Below are 5,084 nucleotides of genomic sequence, written 5' to 3'. Positions count from 1 at the left end.
CGATCCAATAAAGTTCTTAATGCCAAGGCCAATATTGTGAGGAAGATTGGCTAAGTGGATGTTATTGCTTTCAGAATATACAATCACTTATGAACCGACAAAAGAAGTAAAAGGACAAGTGGTGACAGATTTCCTAGCAGCTTATCCCATCTTGGGTAGCGAAATAATTATAGACGATTTCCCAGATGAACAAGTAATGTTGATTAAATCACCTAATTCGTGGCAAATGTATTTCAACGGCCCTTCTCGAACTTCAGGAACGGGTGTTAGAGTAATATTTATCAGCCCTCAAGGTGATCTGTTACCATATTCCTTCACATTGGGTACAACATGTACCAACAATGAGACCGAGTATAAAGCCCTCATTGTAGGAATGGAGATAGCACAAGAAATGAAGATAAAAACCTTGCAGATATTCGGGGACTCTAAACTGGTGATAAATCAATTAACAACAAAGTTTGAAATAAGAAAACAAGAGCTTTTACCATATTGCTGACAAGCGCAACAATTATTGGAACAATTCCACAACATCGAAATCAAGCATATACTACAATGTGAGAATGTAAAAGCAGATGCTTTAGCTAGTCTAGTTGCAGCTTTATCGTGCCCTAATTGAAGTCCTCTTTAAGTAACAATTGAAGAACGAAGATTTTTGCCATTGCCAGTATTCACCGATGAAAATGCTGAAGCACTCCCTGTATCATGTTTAAAGATCATAATAGACAACTGGCGCCAGCCATTTCTCAATTATCTTAAATATGATATCCTTTCAAAAGACTCATCGCAGAAGCTACAAATCAAGCAGCGGTCGAAGAAATTCATCATATGTAATGAAGTGCCATATAGAAGATCCTATAATGAAATTTTATTACGGTGATTGGATATAGAAGAAGTGAGTTGTATATTATAAGAAGCTCATTCAGGTGAATGCGGAGCTCATCAGGTTGGTAGAATTTTGTTCCATCGTGTGCATCGAATGAGGTATTACTGGCCCACAATGTTCAAAGATGCGATAAATTACGCAAAACATGGAACATTGAATGAGGTATTACTGGCCTACAATGTTCAAAGATGTGATAACTTACACAAAACGGTACCATGAATGCCAAGTGCATGGCGATATCATACATATACTCCCTGAAGATATTCATCAATTGGTAGCCTCTTGGCCTTTCGCAACATGGGGACAAGATGTTATTAGTCTCATTAATTCTCTTTCGTACTAAAGGATGAGAATATGTTCTGGCAGCAACAAATTATTTCTCTAAATGGACTGAAGGGATCATGCTGCAAAACGTCAAAGAAAAAGATGTCGTAAATTTCATTTGACATGCAATCATATATTGCCGCGACATTCTGAAAAAGATCATCACCGATAATGGCACTCCTTTTAACAACAAGGGCATGGAGAAATTTTGTTAGAAATTTGGCATTCAACATTCATTCTCAACACCTTGTTATCCTTCGTCAAATGGATTGGTAGAGGCTTTCAATAAGACGATAGTCAAGATCTTAAAGAAAACCGTAATAGGGAATCAATGTGTCTGGGATGAAAAATTACCAGAAGCTTTATGGGCTTACTGAACTACTCATCAGACTGCAACAAAAGCTACTCCGTATTCATTGGTTTATGGTGTCAAAATTGTCATTCCTATTGAAATGCAAGTTACGTCACTTAGGGTAGCGGTACATTAAGCGACTACAGATGGTGAAAATGCCAAAAATAAGCCTGACTGAGCTAGATTTGCTTGACAAAAAGTGGCTAGCAGCCCAACAATGATTAGAATTATATTAGGCAAGAATATCCGCTGCCTTTAATAAGAAAGTGAAACATTGATCTTTCAAGAAAAGTGATATTGTGCTAATGTTGAAAAGACCCATAGTGGTCACTCGAAAGAATATGGGGCAAGTTCGACCCTAAATGGGACGGTCCATATGTAATTACTAAAGCATACTCAAATGGATCCTATCGAGTTGTAAATCAGAATGGACAAGGCATTGGAATACCCGTCAATGCCCGTTTAATCAAAAAATATTATCCTTAAAGATCGAAGAAGTATTTATTATGAAGATTATCAAGATAATCTGTCCCAATCAAAAGGGGGCAAGACATGCAAAATGATGAAAAAACCTCAACAGGCAACGCCATGTATTCTTCTCTATATATAAATGAAAAGATGAATTTGCAAGCATATCAAAGCTTTCTACATCAAATTGATATTATCACCAATCGCCGCTTATTATCTCCAATCATCGACAAATATCAAATTGATATTATTGTTAAGTGTCAAATATTGCATATTTCTCCCAGTTTATATCTTGCTTTTATGAACATGATAATGCTTAATGGGTATATTTTATATATGTTTGTATTACAAGGTGAGTTTAAGAGATTGGATTGAAAGGAATGTTAAAAGCATGGATTTGATGCTCAAGAATCACCAAAGTAAGGGATAGATCTTAGGAGACCAAGATTGAAGATTTCAAGACCCTAAGATTTAAGGAAACCAAGTGGAGAAGGAAGTTGAAAGTGTAAAGTGTAGAAATTCATAGAATCTGAACTTCATTGTCTATGTCATTGACCGTCAGTCGATAACATCAAAGTTAGTGTTTGATGACATCGAACACGGGTCGATGACATCGAAGAATTACATGAAAATAAAGTTTGGTTGCTGGACAAATTGGATGCAGTTCTCAATGACATCGAAGCTTTATTCGATTGCTCGAAAACTTGCTTAATGACATCGAGATTTTTACAGATTTCTAGAGCAACTTGCTGGAACACTCTGGACACATTCTTGATTGATTGAACACCCTTTGATGACATCGAAGGATTGTTCGATGACATTGAAGGTGTGTTCGATGACATGAAAAGTTACACAGTGCGAAAAGGCATGACTTCCGGATTTAAGTTACATTCGATGACATCAAAGGCGTTATGCAGTGCGAAAAGGCGACTTCCGAATTTAAGTTACGTTCAATGACATCGAAGGCATTACGCAGAGTGTGTAAATTTGAGGCAGTTTCCAAAGACGGTCAGACAAAGGCTATAAATATGGATTCTTTAAGGAGTCTAAAGATAAATTAGGTTTTCAGAAGTAGAGTCAAAAGGTGGAGCAACCTCCTAAGAGTTTTTCTTCTTTCCTTATTTATTTTTAATGTTTTCTTTAGGAGATTTAATTTTAATCATGTCTATAGTTGGCTAAACCTCTTAGCTAGGGCTAAGAGGTGAAGCTTGTAGCGTGTTAGGATGATTTTATTTTTTTGATTCTTATTTTTCTTGAACCTTATTGATTTCTACTTTGAATTTAAGGAATATTTTCAGTTTTCTATGATTTATTGTGACTCGAATTACAATTGATGTTGTGATAGCTTTGAATATCTTCTTTTCCATTTTGAGATTGTGAGATCGGTAAATCCTATTGTTCACCATCGTCTCCGGGGTATGGTAGGATGATGAAATCCCTTCCAATCATCATAATACTCCTTTATGTGTGACTAGGTCAATGAAAAGTTTCGAGATTTGATTTAATTGCTTCATCTTCCAATTAGATAGGATAAGACTCCAATTCCAATTGTGTTTCTTGATTTAAGTATAGTAGCATCTTGATAACTACAAGTGGATCCTTGACGCTCTAGTTTCCTTTTGATTATTGAAATTCTAGTCACAATTACTCTCTTTTATTCTAAATTTAGGTTTAGATTTTATTCTAGTTCTATTTTTAGTTACTTTCAGAATACGTACAAGTTTAGTCCCTGTGGAATCGACTTCGGTCTCACCAAGTTATTACTACATCGTGACCTTACACCTGGGGTTGTGAACAAGTTTTTGGCGCCATTACTGGGGATTATGATTATTTTTTTCTGATATTAATTGGTATTAGAATTAGGTTAAGATTATGATTTATTTTTTCTGATATGCTTTTAAGTTAGAATTTTTTTTTTAAAAATTGTTTTTAGAAGCTAACTTTGTTTTTTTTGTTTTGTAGGATCCTAACATAGCAACCCTAATCGGGTAACATCTCTCTAAATCTCTCTTTTCTTTTTAGATTTCTTATTTGCTATAGGTTTTAGTTTTCTTTTTCTTAGGTTTAGTTGTTTTAGTTACTTGAGGGTTGCAAGTGTTTCATGCCCAAGTGGGTTTGTGACAACACTCTTCGTCTCTTGAGTGAAGGCGGATTACTTGAAGGGTTGCCTATCCATCACTAGATTAGACACCACCTAAGATCCTTTGAGTCAGTAGACATGATGGTGCACATAAACCTTAACACCCAGTTGAGGAAGCCCAAGATGAGAATGAGGTGCATCATGCTCCCCCGCCTCATACTCTACGTGATTATTTACTACCAGTGGGGGTGAATACACCTTCCTACACGATATTCCCATAGAATGTAGAACTATGGATGTTAAACCGGGGGTGATTCAACTCCTTCCTAAGTTTCATTGACTAGAATTTGAAAGTCCATACTTGCATATGAAAGAGTATGATGAAATAATATACACATTACACTGCCTAAATGTGTCTAAGGACACATTAAGACTGAAATTATTTCCTTTCTCTTTGAAAGAAAAGGCTAAGTCATGGTTACATTCCTTAAGACCACGGTCCATTGGCACATGGGCTGAGATGACAAGGGAGTTCCTTAAAAAGTTCTTCCCGTACCATAAAATGAATAACTTAAGGAAAGTAATCATGAATTTTGCACAAAAAAAAGATGAGACCTTCTTCCAATGTTAAGAGTGATTGAAGGATCTCATAAATTCATGTCCACAACATGGCTACGAAATATAAAGGATAACGGGCTTTTTCTATGAGGGATTGACATCATCCATTATGAACGGCCAATTTATGAAGATGATGTGTAATGGGGAATTCATGAACAAGGAAGCCGATGATGCGTGGGATTATTTTGATAAACTCGCTGAAAACGCGCAATCATGGGATACCTCCTCAAGAATTTCCACTTCTAAGCTTACTCAATCAAAGGAAAGGGGAGGAATTTATGTTTTAAAAGAGGAAAATGATATAAATGCAAGAGTGGCCAAAATCATAAGAAAAGTCAAGGCCATGGAACTTAGGCAGA

At 36.1% G+C, this 5,084-nt stretch overlaps 1 non-coding gene across 1 annotated transcript; it reads right to left on the bottom strand.

Moving 5' to 3' along the window:
* Nucleotides 1-4,675: 4,675 nt before the first annotated feature.
* Nucleotides 4,676-4,781, bottom strand: LOC131219763 (small nucleolar RNA R71). The gene has a single exon (XR_009158408.1). It is a non-coding gene; the product is annotated as a small nucleolar RNA R71 (small nucleolar RNA).
* Nucleotides 4,782-5,084: the final 303 nt, after the last annotated feature.

Source organism: Magnolia sinica, chromosome 11 (assembly GCF_029962835.1).
Source record: "Magnolia sinica isolate HGM2019 chromosome 11, MsV1, whole genome shotgun sequence".
Lineage (NCBI taxonomy): Eukaryota > Viridiplantae > Streptophyta > Magnoliopsida > Magnoliales > Magnoliaceae > Magnolia > Magnolia sinica.
The sequence above is the reverse complement of the archived record's forward strand: the minus strand, read 5'-3'. Positions and strand labels throughout refer to the sequence as shown.